Here is a 22,010-nt window from a genome sequence, read left to right on the forward strand (position 1 = left end):
TATTTATTCATAGTAGGTGCGCCTCTTACTCGTATTACGTGGGCCTAGGCGTGTTAGTAATGACGTCAGTCTACAGCTGTATTGTAGATGTCATTGCATTTCAACATTTGAAGAGAATCGTGAGATTCATGTATTTGTGGTTTATTTTCAAATGCCTTTATATCTAGGACTTACAGGGACGAGGTTTTGTAGTACAGACTAAGAAAATGCTGTTTCACATAAAATGTGTGTCGTGTGGTAGTTCGGATGTATTGCTGTCGTCAGTAGCAACTCGTCAACTGTTACGCCATAAATATGCAGTGTAGCGAGCTAATAATTCTCTTTCGTCAAATGTTTGCAATCAAAGACCTTTTGCGAAGCGTCACACTGCATCAGCGGATGAAATGGTCCTTGAAATAATAGCCGTTTTGGTTAGTTTGCAGGCTTTATCTAGCTTCAGCTGAAGTGCCCTGAGAGCTTTATCGTTTGTTTAGTTTCAAAAAATGTGTGAAAATAACGTTGATATTTAAAGGCAGAAGGAGGCATTGGTAGCTGTGCAGTCTGACAATATCACCTTATGAAAGTTCGAAAGTGGTGTTCATAACCCAAGTAGTATTCTCAGATTCTCCTTGGGTATATTTACGTTTTTATTCTGTGCCGGTGAACGCCATATTGACTGCACTGGAAAACAGAGTGGTAGCACGTGGGATAGGATACCAAATACGCCGTTTGCTCTGGACGTACACATATCTGCCTTGAATATTGGATCGAAATTGATGACTGTCATAAGAAATTGTTGAGTGCAAGCTGAACTATTGAGCAAGGTAATAAGATTCCCTACGACGATTTTGTTTTGTTACATTAGTTCATGTTTAAGCGTCATCTGTTGCATTAAAGTCGAAATAATTAGGAAACGTTTTCCCAGGAAGTTCCCTGTGTTAATGTCATTTAAGTATACTTGTGTGGCTCTTAGTATTGTTAGTCTGGTGAACGTATTTGTCGGTCTGTAGAGCTTCAATGGGTTGTCTTACCTGATGTGGCGTCTGTTGCTTTGCTACGTCACATGCCAAAGCTTTCGTCAACATTGACGTTTATCTGTTCCGATGTCATTCCATTATGATTTTTCGAGATTAATAAATACGTAATTTCATTGTAGAGTGTTAAAGTGATACAGAATATGAGTAAATGATTTGGGAGAGTAGTGCTTGTTTATTATCGCATATGGCAGTTTCTGCTTGCGACGTGGTGTGGTGGGTGATAACCTTACCTTAAAAAAATTCGATAACCAAGAGAAGAATAAATATGCTGTACGCGTCGAAATGAATGTGGTCTTGCTCGAATGTACTAGGCATGCAACACAGAATTTTGTAACATTAGTACGTAGCTAACTTAGAAAGAACAGAGCGCGAACCCTTTAAAGAGTATCCAAAAAAACCAAGACAGTTTTCTTTTTGTTCCATTAGCTTTTATTTCCGGCATTTGTATTTCCGTTGCAGATCTTTGCAGCAGTTAAATCTACGTTCATTTGTTGTCAAATGTGTATTTTGCTACCGTTGTCATAAAAATAATAAAAACATGAAAGCACTATTTCACATATTACTTGCGCGAGAGAATGTGGCATCGGAACACACACACACACACACACACACACACACACACACACACACTATCCTACCCCATAAAGTGTGTGATATTTATGTTCAGGAAAATCTTGTTAGTTGCGCAATGTAGTATCGTAGGGAGTAGTGGGTCGCAAGTTGTCAGTAATAGAACTTTGATTTTCCAGTGACATTATGGCATGTAATGTCATTGTGTGTGGGAAACTGCAGATATTGAACAAAATCGGATCGGTGATGACTTAAGACTCTCAACATCTGTTGACATTTCAGAGGATATCAGAATTAGTTATAAACAGGAAGATGTGTGGAGCAATTAATATTGCAGTATTTTATACAGAGCCGCAACATATTGATTTAGGTGAAAAAATGGAAGATAATTTTCTTAATGTTATACTTTTAATAATCAGTAACACAGAGGACCTACATGAGCAGCTCAGGAATTGGTTGAGTCGGTTATTCCTGTGTAGGGCCTAATTAGATTTGTGTGTAGTTGCAGAATTACTTGTAAAGAATGGCTGGTGTATGTAATAGATAGATAATTTTCTGGTATGCTGCTAGGTTCTTAATCACTGTAGTAAAATTTAATCAAGAACCTGTCTGGGGTAAACTAAAGTATAAGAAGGTAAACCAACAAATATACCACAAGATCTTTGACACCATAGACCTATTTTGCTGGGGAATAAGTATGCCAGAGTTGTAAATTTGATCTTAGCTTGACAAATGTTTTGGTTGAGATAGCTCAGCAGTGTGTGCCAAAGCATAAATTTAAAACATACTGATAATGGAAAAAAATTATTGCTGTGAAGAAACATTCTTTTCTAACATACCAGACATAACATGTAAATAAACTTATAGACACTGCTACAGCAGAGTGTTTGTGTTCTTGTTAGCCCTTAACACCTTCACCTCAGAGTTCCGAGTTATCGATTAAAACTTATGATCAGTATAAAATAAAAGTTTGGATTGTTAGACACACAAATTTTCACCTTCATCCCTCAATCTTATCTTCTTCCTGATAATCCACCTGTATGCAGAGTTCTTGAAAATGGTACGTGCTTGGTTTCCTGCAGTTTAAGCAACAGTCCACGTGGTCAGTAGTCTGTCGCATGAGTATGTAATCCAAGCAGTTCTTCTGCACCTGGATATTCACCATGCAAAGTATTTTTGGATGTATTGTGTACTCAGAAAGACAAAAGCTTTAGAGCAATTAGACTGTACCCAAGTGTGTGAATTATGGCTTTGACACACAGTTTACTGATCTACAGCCACATAGTTTAGGACTATTACAAATTATTATGAGGGTACCATCGTAGTGGTTAATATTTATGGTGTAGGTTAATCATAGTTTTGATACTTGTTTCAGTTCTGTTAATAAAGATGATTTGTGGTCAGGGATCTGTATTACAGCTAATGACATATTTCAGAATAATGAACTCAAAACTGCTAATTGGTTAGAATTCACTCCACAAAACAAGTTTTGGTACATCTTGAAACACTGTCTAGTGCCATAATATCTGTTATTATCAAGCCAAAATATGAGGCGGAATTAACATTCTGGAACAACATATAATGATCTTACACTGGTTGAACCCAGTCATAAACATATCAGTGGTATCAATGGAATGTCACTCTTTAAAGGCAATGTCAGTGGATATAGAACTCGAATGTAACAGTGGCAATCATAGAAAGACACATGGCTTGACTGATATAATGCAGAAAATACATGGTGGCCCATGGAAATTAATATGTTTTCATATGGTTGTTGTGAGATGTAGCCTATATTTATACCAATATAACTTATAGATAACTGTTCTATACACTTTGCAGTAAAAGTTATAGTGGGGCCCGACTTGCAATTTTCATAATTTATGTGGGATATATGTAGAAGGGGTGAGCAGAAACTAAGGTTTCAAAGCCTGTAGTGAAACGTACCTTTTATTTCACTCAACCGAGACAGCCAACTTATAATACATACATTAGGTTATTTCTCATCTTATTGTCCGTATAGGTTAGGCATGTCACTTCATGGGATGAGTTTGAATATAGCCTCCTGGTAAATATCCTGTCCGTGCTCGTTCTGTCATGTTGTCACAAAGTGTTTCACCACCTCATCTGAAGCTAATCATCAGCCTCCTAGGTGGTCCTTCAAGTGAGGAAAAAATGGGAAAGTTGCTTTGAGCAAGGTCTGGACTGTAAGGAGGATGGTACGTGATGTATCGTTAAACTGCTTCAACAGCGTAGTGGTTTTCTTGGCCGTATGAGGTCACATGTCGTTGTGAAAAAAGATGATGCCCTCAGTGAGAAGTCCTGGCCATTTCCTCCCGATTGCTTCACACAGTTGTGTCGAGGTCTCGCAGTATCGGTCTGTGGTTACTGTCTGTCTGCCTTCCTTCCAAAAACTCCATCAGTATGACACCTGCACTGTCCCAAAACATTGTGGTCATAAACTTTCCGGCAGATGGTGTCACCTTAAACTCCCTTGTCTTTGGAGAGGAGGGGTGTTTGCACTCCATTGATGACCACTTACTGCTGGGGTTGTAATGGTGGATCATGTTTCATCACCTGTGATGTCATGAGGAAAACTACTCCCTTTTGTGGTGAACAATTGCAAAAGTTGCAGACTTGGCCCCCTCATATGCTTCTCCTTGTGTTGGTTGGACAGATTTTGTGGAACCCATCAGTAACAAACTCCAAATATTGCAGACTATCGTGAACAGTGTGATGAATATTTCCAAATGACTTTCCCAATTCTACTGCCATGTGCTGTAATGAGATCCTCCAGTTATCCTGAATCAGCTCCTCCATGTGAGGTGTGTTCAAATCAGTTGATGTGCTGGGTCAGCCACTGTGAACCTCCTTGATGACATTTTCTGTATCAGGCACAGACTTAGACACCCTTCTGCAAAATGCTGATGAGAACTTAGTATCTCTGTAAACCCCTACCAGCTGCTTGACAGTTTCCGCTGCAGTTACATGTTTAGCTCACAGAAATCGAATAACTGAGCGGATTTCTTTGCAAAACCATATTTCCAAATGAGTCGTCATTTGTGCATCCTTTCAAGTAGCACTGTAGGTGTTGGCTGAAACTCTGCAAAGTTGCCAGAGCATGTATCAGAATTACTGCACACTACTAATTCCTCCGTAACAGATGAATCTCCAGGAATATTGGCCTTCTAACTCTAGTTCGTGATCACCCCTTGTATATAATATTCATCAAAATACTCATCGGAGACTTGGCCATTATGTAATGAACGTCTTCTGAATTTACCGCGCAGTTTCAATTTTTGTAATGAAAAGTGCATTAAATATAGCAACGTGCATTTAAATGTGTCATGATTATAAACACTAGGCTACGCTACAGGTCAGTCTGTTACCATAATCTTTATTTGGCTTTGACATTTGTTTGCTTTGCCATCTATCAACCAAATGATCACCTTTCTGCCTAACCTAGTCCTCGGGCTCTGCTCCAGTTCGTCACTGCAACCAAGATTTTGGGGGCAGGGTGTTAGAGGTGGGGTGTCCAATATGACACAGTAATCCACACTGCCATTAGAGAAAAGCCAAAAACAAGTTTATATTTAAAAATTACAATGCACAAATGGTTTGGTGATGCATGGTTAAAGCTTCTCATTAGGTTCTCAGTCATTTCTTGAGGAACAACTGCTCTCTCTCTCTTTCTAGATTGCAGCTTTCAACTCGTCAGAGTTGTCGAGTTTCCATCGGGGGAGGGGGGAGGGGGGAGTGAAAAACTAATTGTTCTTGAGATGACAAAAAAAATCAGAATCTGAAAGATCAGGTGATCATGCTAGATGTAGGATATCGTCGAATTGTGAGAGTAATCAATGTGGGAAGTGGCACCTCAGTGTAGTCATTGAACTACGGGCTCTATGGGCTGTAGTCATATCTTGCTGAAACCCTATTGTATTAAGACAGTGATGTCCCTGCAACTGTGCAATGAAGAAATTATTTAATCATAGCAGCATACCACTTGGAATTGACACTCACCAGCCAGCTATTTTTGACTTAAAAAAATCTGGCCTAACAGTTCCATTGGACTTGAATAGCACACTAGACGATGACAATCCAGGGCTGAGTTGGGGTTTGTGCCTGAGTGTTAGCCGAGGTGCAGAAATTGCACGTACTCACTTTATCTCCCGACTGTAACTGTTGAGCCACTTGCAGCTTCTTTGAGGAATTTGTAACGTTCTGAAATTGTGATGGGCGGATTGCTATGGGGTTTGGTGCAGGGCTGCACAAACTAGCCTGATATTTTCCGGCATTCAAACTGTCATTTGAGATCCCTTATGCTTCACATTGGTTACAGAACCTATCTCACACCTTGTTTCCTCCTGTATGGAACATGAAAATGGCGGTCTCTTACAGGGCTCACTGCACGCAGTACAGCTGTAACGCTAAGCACCTGCTCTGGTTTATATTCCATACTGAACTGAATGGCATATTATATGGGTTTGATAAGATGTGGTAGATGGTATGATCACATCTCCATCTTAGCAATGTGACCAACTGAAAAATGTACTGTTTACTATGGCCACCATTGTAGTTGCAAGTTTCAGTGGAGGTTGTTTATGTTGTCTGTGATTATCTTTCAATCTTAGGTGAGAAACATGGGAAGCTGATGATATGAAAGAGTTGGCTAACAATGTTAAGTGCAGATAATAAAAAGAACGAAAAAATAGTTTGATTTCTGTTAGTAGAAAATATACTGTACTTCAGCGCACACACATCAAAAGTTGATCATTAATATTACAATTTAGTGTAATTTTATAGTATGCCACACACAAGCAGTTGTGTATAATAGCACCATCTACACTGATTCTGTGATTAAAACATATAGCAAGTAAGAAAGAGCAGCAGTGTAAATAAAGACATCTATACAAAACACGGCAGAACTGTAGGTAATGTAGTATAATTAATGGAAAACAATGCTGTTCAGAAAAGTGAAGTACAAAATAAAACTTATAATCAAATAGACTTGTGCTTCCCAATGTATTGTTTGTTGCTCGATTAGATGTCCAGGTGGTTGTTTGTAGACTAGATGTAACAGGACATATGTTCATGAACTTTTGCGCACGAAATTGCTTCTAGTGTAAATACTGTCTTGACAGAAATTGTCTCATATTCTATCCCCTCACTATTATCAACTTTCATTTTATAAATCTTGTGATATGTTGCTCAATTAGTGGTGATGAGACATTTTTCTGTTTAGTTACGTAAATAGTTTGTGACATGCCCTCTCATCTTCCCTTACCCCATCCTTGTGCAGCTGAATCCCTCGTACTGAGATTTTATTCTCCATTGAGAGACGGTAGAACTTCTTACTTCATTCATTCCGCAGAAGTAGACATTTTATGTAGAAATTGTGATAGTTCTGCTGCTCTGGAATTTCTCAAGTGGTAAGCCTCCAAATTGAAATGTGAAATTATGGCACGTTTCATTAATTTTTACTTTGTTGTAACACACATTTGTTGAAACAACTCAGTAGGTGTGGAATGAAAAAGGTTAGTCTAATGAGCTTCTTTTATAACATTAATACCCCTTTATTTACCCAACTCGAGTAAACTGAAATTAGTTAATACCAAAAGCTTTGGTTCAGTTATGTAACATTTCAGCCTAGCATTCTGACTTGTTTAAGCAGCTCTGTCAAGTCAGTAGAACATGTTCTTCACCTGTCTATGTGCCACACCTCCCAGTCTGCTACACCATCCTCTCTGTTTCAAATGACAGTAAAAACTCATTTCTTATATCTTAGTGCCATGAGATGATTAATCTAAACAACTCAAAGCAATGAGTAAAAAATATTAGTAAAATGTTGAGCAGGAAATTTGTTTGTCAAATATTGCTCTGTAAAGGAAAGATAGGCCTATATACAGGGCATTCCATTCAAACCTCGTTGATTTCAAGGACCCAGGAGAGAAAACCACTGTAGATACAACAGTGAAAAATGCACCACATTGTAGAGCATCTCAAAGAATTTATATTCCCATGTCAGAAGTGCCAAGTATCGTTGGCAGAGTGCAACATGGTCGCATGATGTGAAAATGGCAACTCCACAGCAGTGTGCGCAAGCAGTAGTGTGGTTTGCAGAAATAAATCGCCGATTACTGTACAAAGAAATTGTCATCGTGTGTATGAATGTGATCCATCTGATGTGAAAACAATTAAGGAATGGTATAGGAAGTTTCTGGCAACAGGACATGTTCTGAAACATTCTGGCAGTGCACATTACAGAATTTCAGAAAAGACAGTGGAGGACGTCAGGCAAACGTTTCTCAGAAGCCCACGTAAGTCAGTTCGTCAAGCGTCTAGGCAACTTGATGTACCTCAATCAACACTGCATCGTGTAGTTCACCAGCGTCTTCATATGTGTGCTTACAAAGTGCAAATTCTGCAACATCTGACGCTGACAACAATTTGCTGCGGATATGCTGCAATGTGTTGATATGAATGCCAGCTTCCTGAAAAGATGTTTATTCTCAGATGAGGCAACCTTTCATCTATCAGGAAGGGTTGATAGGCATAATGTTTAGATTTGGGATTCGCAAAATATGTACATTGTCATTAAACGTGTTTGTGATAGCCCTAAACTAAATGTCTGGCGCAGGCTAATGCACGACAGGATTGTTGGACCGTTCTTCTTTGCGAAACAAACAGTGAATGGGTCAGTGTATCTGGGCATGTTGGAGCTATCTGTGTACCCTCAGATACAAGACTTGCAAGCCTACGTCATTTTTCAACAAGGTGCAGGTCCGCCACATTGGTCAACGGCTGTTAGCAAGTTCCTGGATGGGAAATTTCCCAGTCATTGGACCGGATGGGGAGGACCCATTGCCTGGCCACCATTTTCACCTAACATTACGACGCTTGATTTCATGTGGGGACTCATGAAGCCCGCGTGTATGCGACCAAAATGGACGGTATTCCTACGTTGCGACATTGTATCACTAATGCAATTGCAACAGTAACAGAGGAAATGTTACAAAGAACTTTACAATAAATTGAATCTAGACGAGATATTCTTCGGGCTACAAATGGTTCACATGTAGAGGTGTGTTGATGATAAATCAATAATTTCTTTGAGATGATCTACTATGTGGTGCATTTTTCATTGTCGCATCTACTGTGGTTTCTTTCCGTGGATCTTTGAAATCAGGGAGGTTTGAGAGGGACACTCTGCATTTTTATTTGTAATATATGAATTATTCTCGTTTGGTAAGTTACAGCATCTTTGTTTTTATATATATATTTCCCACATGGAATGTTTCCCTCTATTATATTCACATAAAACTTACAAAATAGGATATGATTGGGTGACAATAAGGCAGGAACTCGGCCACAGCTTTATCAGTGTAACCACCCCAGTGTTCTTCTTACCTACTTCGGGAAACCATGAAAAATCCAAGTCAGTATGGCCAAAAGGGTTACGAACCACACCCCTCCCAAGTGCAAGTCCAGTGTAGTGAAACTTCCTAACCACCTTGCTTGGTATATGATTTCGAAAGAAAATCACATCTACCTAGTCTACAAGAGGCTTACATCATACACAAAAAATATAATCAGTGATGTATCAAAAAATTAAACTTTGTATGTTTACATTTTTCAAGTTAAATGTAACTAACACTTGCCAGCACCATATCTGTCTCAACTGTTCTTGCAACTGATTCCCTTCTCTGAAGAGGTGAGTCACACTGTATTTGAACAGTGAAACAAGAAACCAACAGGTGAAACATTCCTATGCAGACACACACACTCTTGGCATGTATGATAGGCCTACATATGTTAACAGATTTAAAAGTACTCAACAACAAACAAGGACCTACTATGTCTGTATCACACCACAGAAATATTTCTCAGCAAGAAACATATTTACCTGTGCTCCAAAACATGTTTCCTTTTCCAACTTCTTTGTTATTTTTCAGTGCATTATTGATATTGACACCAAAGTGACTCACATGTTTTTGAATACAAGTGTTCTTACTCATTCTGCATGGAGTGGCCCACAGCTGTAATTGCTATTAGTTTGCTGGTCTTAGAAGTTCAGGTCTTCTTTGCAATACACATTTGCATATCTATAAGAAGGGTACTGCAAAGTGTTTACAACTTTTTAAATAAGAACTTGCAGTGAGCTATTGTAGAGTTATGTGACAATGGAATGAGTTCTGCTTCGATGCATTGCCACATATACTGCTACAGAGGAAAGCTTATAAGATTCACTTGTTTATTCAACTGTAGCAGTTACCACTGTGTGGTATATTGCAAACCTAAGTAAGAGTACAGAGATAACATGTATATTGTAGTACAAACTGTGATGCTGATCATTATCCATTGTACTTGATAATTAATAGTGACAGAGGCTTCACCATGAGGCCAGGCACATGGAGAGAGGCATGATGCTCTGCTGTGACCCCTGGTGGTCACTTGGCATCAGATGAGTGGTTCTGCTGTGGACACCAGCTGACACACATGTCACTGTGTTGAAAATGTGGTTTTTGAGACACTCAAAGAATTAAAATATTGTACCCTGATGCATTGAAATTATTTCCACTTGTAAATACAAAATATATCAGATTTAGAAGAAATACCTCAAGTGCTTAGTTGCATTTCTTTCAAATCTGAGAATTGGGCAGAAAGCTTACCATATTGTGCAAATACTATTCTTTACAAATCTAATTTTCTTTTGTTGCAGCATTTGCAACTGATCCACGTAAGCTTGTCAGGCCAGTACTGGTTAATGGCTTCCTCCAGACTTTCGTAGACCTATGTAATGTGTGCGAAATTAAAGTATTTCTTTAAATACTGCAAAGAATGCCCTCAGTCTTTATCTTTTCATCCATTCATGATGTCAGAAAGGTAGTAGTTGACAGAAAGTCATTGGGCAAAATGGAAGTGATATGTAGTGTCCCCCAAGGAAGTGTTATGTATTCTCTGCTTTTCTTAATCTGTGTATGATTTAGGAGACAATCTGAGTATCCCTCATAGATTATTTTGTAGATTATGCCATTTTTATCACCTCATAAAATCATTAGACAATAAAAACAATTGCAAAATGATTTACACAAGATATCTATATGCTGCAAAAAATAATGAACAGTGTGAAGTCATCTGAATGAGTATTAAAAGGAATCTGCTACGTTTTTGTTGCACAGTAAATCATGCAAAACTAAAGGTGTAAATTCAACTAAATACGTAAGAATTACAATCATGAATAACGGAACTGAAAGATCACATAGATAATGTTCTTGGGGGAAGAACCAAAGACTACAGTTTATTGACACAACACTAAAGAGACTGCCTACTCTGTCTGTCCTCTTCAGGAGTATTGCTGTGTGGTGTGGGATCAACATAAGATAGGACTGACACTGGGCATCAAGAAAGTTCAAAGAAGGGCAGCTCATGTTGTATTACTGTGAAATAGGGGGAGAGGGTCATGGATATGATATGCAAATTGGGGTGACAGTCATTAAAACAAGCGTTTTTCATTGTGGCAGGATCTTTTCCCAAAATTTCGATCTCCCACTTTCCCCTCTGACTAAAAAAATATTTTGTTGGCATCTACCTACATAGGGAGGAATGGTCATTGAATAAAATAAGAGTAATCAGGGCTCATACAGAAAGATTTAAGTGTTCATTTTTCTCGTGGACTGTTAGAGTGTGGAACTATAAAGACACAGTTTGAAGGTGATTTGATTAACTCTCTCCCAGCACTTCGTTCCGAATTGCAGAGCAATTGTGTAAATGTAAATTTGGTTATATGGCCTCCCCATTTCCATTTTATTTTCTTACAGTCAAATCTAGTCTCTGAGATTTGTTTTCCTCTGTCTGCTGGCAATGCCCCACACACCTCTCTTCATAGTTTAATAAACCACTCTCTTTGAATGGTTTCAGAATTGAAAATCCATGTCTCAGTTATGAGTTAAAATGTGTAATATATGCGATTATAAATATGCAGTGTGAAAGATTGGAACTTAGTTTTGAAAACTAACTTAGTTTACAAGAACCACTCCAGGCCACTTTTTCACTGTTCACTTTACTTGTTTTCCTGTCTTCCATTCATTGTTTTATATGGTCTAACCACAAAAAAGCTTTGACTCTATGTAAACCTCCTTCCAAGTATTATACTCCTTGACCTGTCACAGACTCATCAAAAAGTTCTCCTGTCAACTTTTTGTTGGTCCACCTAGCTATATTAAACTGTTGGGGTAGTAGTTAGCATGGATCCTCTTTGAACTCATTTGTTTTGGATGTCTTCTCCAGCTTTTTGAAGTTCTGAAAGTAATGGTGTGATGGGCCCTATTTTACACTACTGGCCATTAAAATTGCTACACAAAGAAGATGACATGCTACAGACGCGAAATTTAACCGACAGGAAGAAGATGCTGTTATATGCAAATGATTAGGTTTTCAGAGCATTCATACAAGGTTGGCGCCAGTGGCGACACCTACAACGTGCTGACATGAGGAACGTTTCCAACCGATTTCTCATACACAAACAGCAGATGACCGGCGTTGCATGGTGAAACATTGTTGTGAAGCCTCGTGTAAGGAAGAGAAATGGCTAGCATCACGATTCCGACTTTGATAAAGGTCGGATTGTAGCCTATCGCGATTGCGGTTAATCGTATCGCGACATTGCTGCTCGTATGGGTCGAGATCCAATGACTGTAGGCAGAATATGGAATCGGTGGGTGCAGTAGGGTAATACGGAACACCGTGCTGGATCCCAACGGCCTCGTATCACTATCACTCGAGATGACAGGCATCTTATCCGCATGGCTGTAACGGATCGTGCAGCCACATCTCGAATCCTGCGTCACCAGATGGGCACGTTTGCAAGACAACCATCTGCATGAACAGTTGGACTACGTTTGCAGCAGCATGGACTATCAGCTCGGAGACCATGGCTGCGGTTACCCTTGACGCTGCGCCTGCGATGGTGTACTCAACGACGAACCTGGGTGCACGAATGGCAAAATGTCATTTTTTCGGATGAATCCAGGTTCCGTTTACAGCATCATGGTGGTTGCATCCGTGTTTGGCGTCATCGCGGTGAACGCACGTTGGAAGCGTGTATTCGTCATCGCCATACTGGAGTATCACCCGGCGTGATGGTATGGGGTGCCATTGGTTACACGTCTCGGTCACCTCTTGTTCGCATTGACGGCACTTTGAACAGTGGACGTTTCATTTCAGATGTGTTAACGACCCATGGTTCTACCCTTCATTCGATCCCTGCGAATCCCTACGTTTCAGCAGGATAATGCACGACCGCATATTGTAGGTCCTGTACGGGCCTTTCTGGATACAGAAAATGTTCGGCTGCTGCCCTGGCCAGCACACTCTCCAGATCTCTCAGCAATTGAAAACGTCTGGTCAATGGTGGCCGAGCAACTGGTTCGCCACAATACGCCAGTCACTACTCTTGATGAACTGTGGTATCGTGTTGAAGCTTCATGGGTAGCTGTATCTGTACACGCCATCCAAACTCTGTTTGACTCAATGCCCAGGCGTATCAAGGCCGTTATTACGACCAGAGGTGGTTGTTCCGGGTACTGATTTCTCAGGATCTATGCACCCAAATTGCGTGAAAATGTAATCACATGTCAGTTCTAGTATAATATATTTGTCCAATGAATACCCGTTTATCATCTGCATTTCTTCTTGGTGTAGCAATTTTAATGCCCAGTAGTGTAAGTTCCTTCAACACATCTTCATCCTTTTTATATCCCATTTGATGTACCCAGCTATTCGTCCAAAGAATTTCATTTCACGGGCTGTTAGTCTTTATGCACAGTTTGCTGTTATTGCCAGGCTTCACAGTCAAAGCACATCACAGGTCTCTCTAAGGTCTTATAAAGGTTTATTCTGGTGTGCTTTTTTGTTAGGGAAGGTTTCATTACATTAATAATATATTTTTTATACGTTGTGTCATTTTCAGCTATGTTTCTTCCAGTCAGTGTGACAGAAAATGCCTCTCTCTTTAAAGACAGAGCAGTTTTTATGCACTACTGTATTGTTGAATCAGTGACAAGCTACTCTCGACACGAAGGAACAAACAAGAAAGACTTGAAAAAGTCAGTTCCACAACCTTTCGAAAACATATCATTCTTACTGAGGCTACTTACAGAGTACAGGCAATATTTCTGTCACCATTAGAAGAACCCACTATGTTTCCTTTTAACTATATTTCACAGGGCTGTAGAAAATTTTTGTTCTACCTGCTTGCATAAATTTCAGCGACTGAACAGTTGAAACAATAGTTTGACAGTTTCGTATACGTGCTTAAAGAATTACAAAATGCACTTCCTATTAAATACAGATCATGTACAGCGCAGTTTTCTCCCTATCCACAAATTGAAAAGATCGTCAGTAGGAATGGACAGGACCATTGATGTCAGCGTGGAAATGGGTTGTTTTCGCAACTAATTATGATACACCCGGTATAGGAGTCTTATAGCAGGGGCTCCAGAGCAGAGGCTTGTGTCGCCTGGGCTTTAAACCAGCCTTGTGTGTTGTTACATAGTTTAACGACAGGAAGAGGTCGAAGATAACTGACAGGTCCGGTAGGGTGGACGTCAAATCCCCGTCCAGCTGTACTGATTTAGGCTGTCTGTGGTTTCTCCAAATAACTTGGAGACGAACGCCGGAATAGTTTTTAAGTGGGAGCAAGGCGGGCTCTTTGCCCCCCAACCTTGTCTAACTTGTGCTACGGTTCTAAACCACGGCGTTGCCGGGATGTTAATCACTACCCTTACTGATTTCGGTTATGGGACATCCATTATTCGGCTCCGCATGATGGGTTTGAATATGAATCAATGGCTTGGGCGATTGCACTGGACTCGGGGATCACTTGCTTACCGCGATGGTAGTCTTTCGATATGGGAAAAATTGCAGGCAATGAAAGTTCATATGTGCAATCACAGACAAACACTACAAAGACAAGTTTCGTATTTGGCGAACGACTGAAGACTCGTGATTCGCGTACCAGCGTAGTGTGTATTCCGATTACATGGACGGCTGTTCATAATATCGTACACGAAAGCCATGATGTCAGAAAATTTTATAAACAGTAGGTATCACACCGCCTAAATAAGAAAGAGAGCCGCGCGGTTAGAGGCGCCATGTCACGAATCGGACGGCCACTCCCGCCGGAGGTTAGAGTCCTCCCTCGGGTGTTGTCCTTAGCGTAAGTTAGTTTAAGTAGTGTGTAAGTCTAGGGACCGATGACCTCAGCAGTTTGGTCCCATAGGAATTCACACACATTTCATTTTAAGAAAGAGAAGGCTCTGAGGCCTTGGACTAGTCAGATATGATTATTTGTTAAAATCCGAAAAGTCAGCAGGAATGTCCAATGTTCTAACTGGTGGTGTTGTATGTGTGTACCAGTTGGAGTCGCACAGATTAGAGTTCTCATTGTACTTATTTACATCCCCTTAAGCGTTTTACAAGAATTCAAGAGACAGTCAAAGACGGACGGCTTGGTAACATCATTTTCACCAGTGTAACGCGCCTTTTCTTAGTTAAAAAAAAAACACCACCATTTTCTGAAGTACGCACAATTCTTAGTTACTAGTCCAAGATACACGGGGTGGTAGTTATTGAACTACATGAAATAAAACAGTTATAACTTCTAAACGGTTTACGTTAGGACGTTCTAGCTGCAGGGTTGGCCGCGGAGCATGATAGGAATTAGTATGCGCTGCATACGCGGCTTGTTGTTGTCGGCCACTTTCATTTGTATGGGTTCGTCAATAAGCAAAATTGGCGCATTTGTGGAACTGAGAATCCGCATTTCGCGATCGAGAAGTCTCTTCACCCTCAGTGGGTGGCTCGTGGTGTGCAGTGTCCAGTCACGGAATAATCGATGCGATATTCCTTGATGGAATGGTCACTACCGAACGGTACGTGAAGGTTTTTGGAAGATTGGATCCCCAAAGTGACCCAGTTTCGATAAGATTTGGTTCATGCAAGACGGAGCTCGACGCCATCGAAGCGGAAGTGTGTCTGATGTCGTGGAGGAGCACTTTGGGGATCGCATTCTGGGGTATCCAGAGGCCACTGGCATGGGCCTCATTGGCTTTCATATTCTCAGGATCTGAACACATGCTACTTCTTTTTGTGGGGCTAGATGAAAGACAAGGTGTACAGCAATAACACCAAAGCCATTGCTGATCTGAAAACAGCCTTCAGGAGGCCATTGACAGCATCTATGTTCCAACACTTCAGCGGGTCATGCAGAATTTCGCTATTCGTCTGCGCCACATCACCACCAATGATGGTAGGCATATCGAACATGTCATAACCTAAATCCGAATATCTACAGTGACAGTGGACGCGGTAATTTGTAACTAATCTACTTTTTTTCATACAGCTTAATAATTGTTACCCTGTACATCGTAGTAGTTTACTTATTAGTTTGAGAGAGAAATCACTGGTTTATTATAACTTGAAGGAAAGTACTTTGAGAAGGTAGTAGTAAGTTTCCGAAATTATTAAAATGTGTTCCTCTCTCAAAAGTTTGAGTGACAGTCGTACAGGATGCCTGACTGCTACTTCAGAGTGATTGGTGTACATCATTGGGGACCGAAGGGGCGGGGGAGGGACGCCTCCCTACCAGATTTATCACAAACGCAGTGAAGCGATAAAGCAACCGGCGATAGTCTTCTGTAATTGCCAGTTTGGATTGTCAGATATACTATCGCAACGACATGAATACACATATTCTCCTTATTATCTCAACACAAGGTTGTGCTAGAAAGTGTATAAACATTTTATGCGCAAATAAAATACCGTAACTATCCATCTTTAAACTTGTTTCTAATTTTTGAAAAAGAAATCTCCATATTCAGGTTACGCGTTTTCGATTACGTCATTACGTCATTTATGCTGTTCTCTGCCAGCCTAGGTCTACGTAATTCCTGTCTTTTTCGCAGATTTATCAGTGGAAAAAAGAAAAAAATTGTTTTCGTACGTGTAGTCCCCCCCGCCCCCCGGTCTCCTAGTGCTGGAATGGATATATTACGAGAATTTATACAGAACTGACATGATGGAAAACAGCACAAATCGGAAATCGACTGCACAAGATTTTCTCTGAAATGCTGTAAAAAATGAAAAAGGGCGATTGGAAGCGACGTTTCATTTGTGTATTAAACATCACAAAGCTTTAGTTACAGATCACCTCATTCTCCAAACCAGAGCTTTCATTGGGAACGCCTCAAGAGAAATCCTTGGGTGTGTGGCGTTTGTGTGTGGTCCGTGGGGACGAGTACTGCCTTACGTCGTCGTGCGGAATATGTTTATTATTCCCGTAGTACGAGGGCTATTCAGACTCCCGTAGCACGAGGGCTATTCAGAAAGTAGGGAACGTTTTGGCATTAAAAAAAATAAATACAAGAAATACATTTTATTATATACATCTGAAAGAGCGACTGACATATTACTTTTCCACATAGTCACCAAACACATCGAGGCACTTATCATAGCGGTGGACAAGCTTTGAAAGACCTTCGTCGTAAAATTGTGCCTCCTGAGACTTCAGCCAGTGAGTCACGCCCGCCTGGAGTCCCGCGTTGTCATCAAAGCGCTGCGTTGCAAGCCAGTTCTTCATCTTGGTAAACAAGTGGAAGTCGCTTGGTGCAAGATCAGGGCTGTAGGTCGGATGAGGGGAAAATTTCCCATTTGAATGAATCAAAGAATTCTTTAGTGCGGTTTGCTGTGTGAGATCGGGCATTGTCGTGTAAAAACAAAATTTCGGACGTCAGCTTTCCTCGGCGTTTGTTTTGAAGTGCTCATCTAAGGCTGTGCAAAGTTTGACAGTACCGGGCAGAATTTATGGTTGCTCCACGTTCGGGAAAATCAATAAGAAGCACACCTTGCCTATCCCAAAACACTGTCGCCATCAACTTCCTTGCTGACAAGGTTTGCAAACATTTTCTTGGTTTTCGGGGAAACCCTGTGTGCCCCCACTCCATGGACTGTAATTTTGTCTCGCAATTGACGTGTTTCACCCAAGTCTCGTCACCGGTTACGATTCGATCTATTAATGAATCACCATGTTTGTGGTAGGCCTCCAGAAATGTCAGCGTTACCCCCATTCGCTGTTCTTTATGGTGCTCTGTAGGCATTTTGGGCACCCATTGTGCACGAAATTTGCGGTAGCCTAGCTTTTGAGTGACAATTTCAAACAACAAAGTCCATGAAGCTCGTGGAAAAGGAACCGAAAAGCTCCGTTGTTGTGAAACGACGATTCACGACTCGTTTCATCAACTTTAGCGACAAGATCGTCAGTAACAATGCTCGGGCGTTCACTCTTTTTCATCATGAACGTTGGTTCGGCCATTTTTAAACCGAATGCACCATTCCCGGACGGAACATTCACACATTGTTATTTCTGTGCGCTTAGTACAGTTCACGATAAATTTCTATAGGTTTTTTGCCAACAAAAACCGTATCACAGACCGCACCTCACAACTGGCGGGATTTTCGATTGCAGCGCACATTTCAAATTCGAATATCGAAAAAACCAGACGGGCAGAGACGTTCCCGCCGTCACGGATGGATGCCGACTGAGCTGCCGAGCACGCACATACCGAAATATACGCGATCGGAGCGCGCCTAGCGCCATCAGAGGCCAACGTTCCCTACTTTCTGAATAGCCCTCGTATTTTGTTATACTGTTGTGCGATTCGATCATCATCCAGAAATTAATTTGAGCTCCTTTACATCTGTGTGATCGCTTTCTTCATGCTATGGAAATCTGGTGTTGTTGCTGCCTTCAGTCAGAAGACTGGTTTGATGCAGCTCTCTGTGCTCCCCCATCCTGTGCAAGCATCTTCATCTACGAGTAACTACTGCAACCTACATTCTTCTGAATCTGCTTTGGTCTCCCCCTACAATTTTTACACCCCACACTTTGCTCATCTCTACTTCGGCCATCATGAGTCATTTGCTGCCCAAATAACGAAACTCTTGGATACAGTTAGTGCCTTGCTTCCTAATCTAATTTCCTCAGCATCATCTGATTTAATTAGACTACATTTCATTATGCTTGTTTTGCTTTTGTTGATATTCATCTTTTATCCTCCATTCCGTTCAACTGCTCTTCCAAGTCTTTGCTGTCCCTTGCCATTGAGAAACCTCAAAGTATGTACACTCCTGGAAATGGAAAAAAGAACACATTGTCACCGGTGTGTCAGACCCACCATACTTGCTCCGGACACTGCGAGAGGGCTGTACAAGCAATGATCACACGCACGGCACAGCGGACACACCAGGAACCGCGGTGTTGGTCGTCGAATGGCGCTGGCTGCGCAGCATTTGTGCACCGCCGCCGTCAGTGTCAGCCAGTTTGCCGTGGCATACGGAGCTCCATCGCAGTCTTTAACACTGGTAGCATGCCGCGACAGCGTGGACGTGAACCGTATGTGCAGTTGACGGACTTTGAGCGAGGGCGTATAGTGGGCATGCGGGAGGCCGGGTGGACGTACCGCCGAATTGCTCAACACGTGGGGCGTGAGGTCTCCACAGTACATCGATGTTGTCGCCAGTGGTCGGCGGAAGGTGCACGTGCCCGTCGACCTGGGACCGGACCGCAGCGACGCACGGATGCACGCCAAGACCGTAGGATCCTACGCAGTGCCGTAGGGGACCGCACCGCCACTTCCCAGCAAATTAGGGACACTGTTGCTCCTGGGGTATCGGCGAGGACCATTCGCAACCGTCTCCATGAAGCTGGGCTACGGTCCCGCACACCGTTAGGCCGTCTTCCGCTCACGCCCCAACATCGTGCAGCCCGCCTCCAGTGGTGTCGCGACAGGCGTGAATGGAGGGACGAATGGAGACGTGTCGTCTTCAGCGATGAGAGTCGATTCTGCCTTGGTGCCAATGATGGTCGTATGCGTGTTTGGCGCCGTGCAGGTGAGCGCCACAATCAGGACTGCATACGACCGAAACACACAGGGCCAACACCCGGCATCATGGTGTGGGGAGCGATCTCCTACACTGGCCGTACACCACTGGTGATCGTCAAGGGGACACTGAATAGTGCACGGTACATCCAAACCGTCATCGAACCCATCGTTCTACCATTCCTAGACCGGCAAGGGAACTTGCTGTTCCAACAGGACAATGCACGTCCGCATGTATCCTGTGCCACCCAACGTGCTCTAGAAGGTGTAAGTCAACTACCCTGGCCAGCAAGATCTCCGGATCTGTCCCCCATTGAGCATGTTTGGGACTGGATGAAGCGTCGTCTCACGCGGTCTGCACGTCCAGCACGAACGCTGGTCCAACTGAGGCGCCAGGTGGAAATGGCATGGCAAGCCGTTCCACAGGACTACATCCAGCATCTCTACGATCGTCTCCATGGGAGAATAGCAGCCTGCATTGCTGCGAAAGGTGGATATACACTGTACTAGTGCCGACATTGTGCATGCTCTGTTGCCTGTGTCTATGTGCCTGTGGTTCTGTCAGTGTGATCATGTGATGTATCTGACCCCAGGAATGTGTCAATAAAGTTTCCCCTTCCTGGGACAATGAATTCACGGTGTTCTTATTTCAATTTCCAGGAGTGTATTTCTTCTCCCTGGACTTTAATTTCTACTCAAAATTTTTCTTTTGTTACGTTTACAGCTTGCTTAATGTACAGATTGAATAACATTGGCGATAGGCAACAACCCTGATTCACACTCCCTTCTCAACCACTACTTCCCTTTCATGCCCTTGGACTCTTACAATTGTCATCTGGTTTCCGTACAAATTTTAAGCAGCATTTCGCTCCCTGCATTTTACCACTGCTATCTTCAGATTTTCGAAGAGAGTATTGCAGTCAACATTGTCAAAAGCTTTCTCTACGACTGCAAATACTGTAAACGTAAATATCCCTTACTTAACATGTCTTCTAAGATAAGTAGTAGCCTCAGTATTGCCTCGCGTGTTCCTAGATTTCTCCAAAATCCAAAGTAATTTTCCCTGAAGTCGGCGTCTACCAGTTTTTCTATTCTTCTCAACTATGACTGATTAAACTGTCAGTTCCGTAATTTTCACACCTGTCAGCTACTGCTTTCTTTGGAATTGGAATTACCATAGTCTTCTTCCAGTCTGAGTGTATTTCACGTGTCTCATACATCTTCCATACCAGATGGGAGAGTTTTGTCATGGCTGACCCTCCCAAGGCTATCAGTAGCTCAGGCACAATGTCGTCTATTCCCAGGACTTTGTTTCGACTTAGGTCTTGTAGTGCTCTGTCAAATTATTCGTTGAGTATCGCATCTCCTATCTCATATTCATCTACATTCTCTTCCATTCCTATAATATTGTCTTCAAGTTTCCTTAAGATTCTGCCTAATTTCGACGTAATATTGCTGGCATATGGGAGGAACGCTATGGACTTGAACCGCCCTTTCGTCTCTTGAACTTCTGGGTGGTAATGTTTCTTCCTCCTTAAAGCTGTCCAGAACTGATGTTGAAAAAATTTATTATCTTTCAACACAGATTGTACGTGTTCCAGCTCCTTTACAAAGCTGTCTCCATCACACACAACATGTGTCTGGTTCACCAATGTTCGGAAGATGCCCATACTTTTTGATGGGTGGTGACAGCTCGACGCCTGAAAATACAGGTCTGTACCTATTAGCTTACGGTGAACGGAATTCCCCAATGATCCATCCACTTTCCATCTATCCAAGACATCCAGAAATGGCAGGCAACCGCCCTTCTCCACATACATCGTAAATTTGATATTGTGGACTGAATTCAGGTGCTCCAGAAAGTGCGACTGTTCTTCTTAACCGTGGGGCATGTGATTTATTTAATGGCTACAGAAAGGAAACATTTTATGAGTACTGGCACGTGTAACAATTAATTTTATTAATTTAAAGTCTGAATTTTAACTCCGCAAGCCGGCATTACGACAGAGCACGAATTTATTTGGTTGGTGCATACGATCGTATCGTTCTTCGGTAAGTTTAATAAAAACAACAGATTCACGTAACAGAGACTTAGTCATCAATAATATATTCTCCTTTACTATTTACAACAGTCTGCCAACGCTAGGGTAATTTTTCGATTCCGCGACTGTATAAATCATGTTTTTAGGCGAAGAACTCGTCGAGCCATATTCGGAGTGTATTTTCCTGCGGAAAGGAAGTTCCTTTCCGGAGATAGAGAGTGAAAAAGGTGAAAATCTGAGGGTGCAAGACCAGGTGAATGAGGTGGCTGCGGAATGACTTCCCAACCCAACTCCTGTGTAGTGTTTGTTGTCAGTCTAGCAGAATGTGGGGGCGGGTGTTACCGTAGCACCACTTCACACAGTCTTCCTGGTCGGTGTTCTTGGACTGAGCCTGGAAGACGTCTCAGTTGCTGACAATAAATGTCAGCAGTGATGGTTACACTTGGGGG

General features: G+C 41.8%; 1 protein-coding gene across 2 annotated transcripts in view; it reads left to right on the forward strand.

The window, feature by feature from the left end:
* The first annotated feature begins 489 nt into the window (after positions 1-489).
* The window catches only part of LOC124787602 (A-kinase anchor protein 1, mitochondrial-like), a 277,269-nt gene continuing 255,748 nt past the window's right edge, over positions 490-22,010 (forward strand). For both annotated transcript variants that reach the window (XM_047254353.1, XM_047254354.1), the window contains exon 1: positions 490-803. The gene's annotated coding sequence lies outside the window, so the exon portion shown is untranslated. The remainder of the gene's footprint in view (positions 804-22,010) is intronic.

The sequence above is a fragment of the Schistocerca piceifrons genome, chromosome 3, assembly GCF_021461385.2.
Source record: "Schistocerca piceifrons isolate TAMUIC-IGC-003096 chromosome 3, iqSchPice1.1, whole genome shotgun sequence".
NCBI lineage: Eukaryota > Metazoa > Arthropoda > Insecta > Orthoptera > Acrididae > Schistocerca > Schistocerca piceifrons.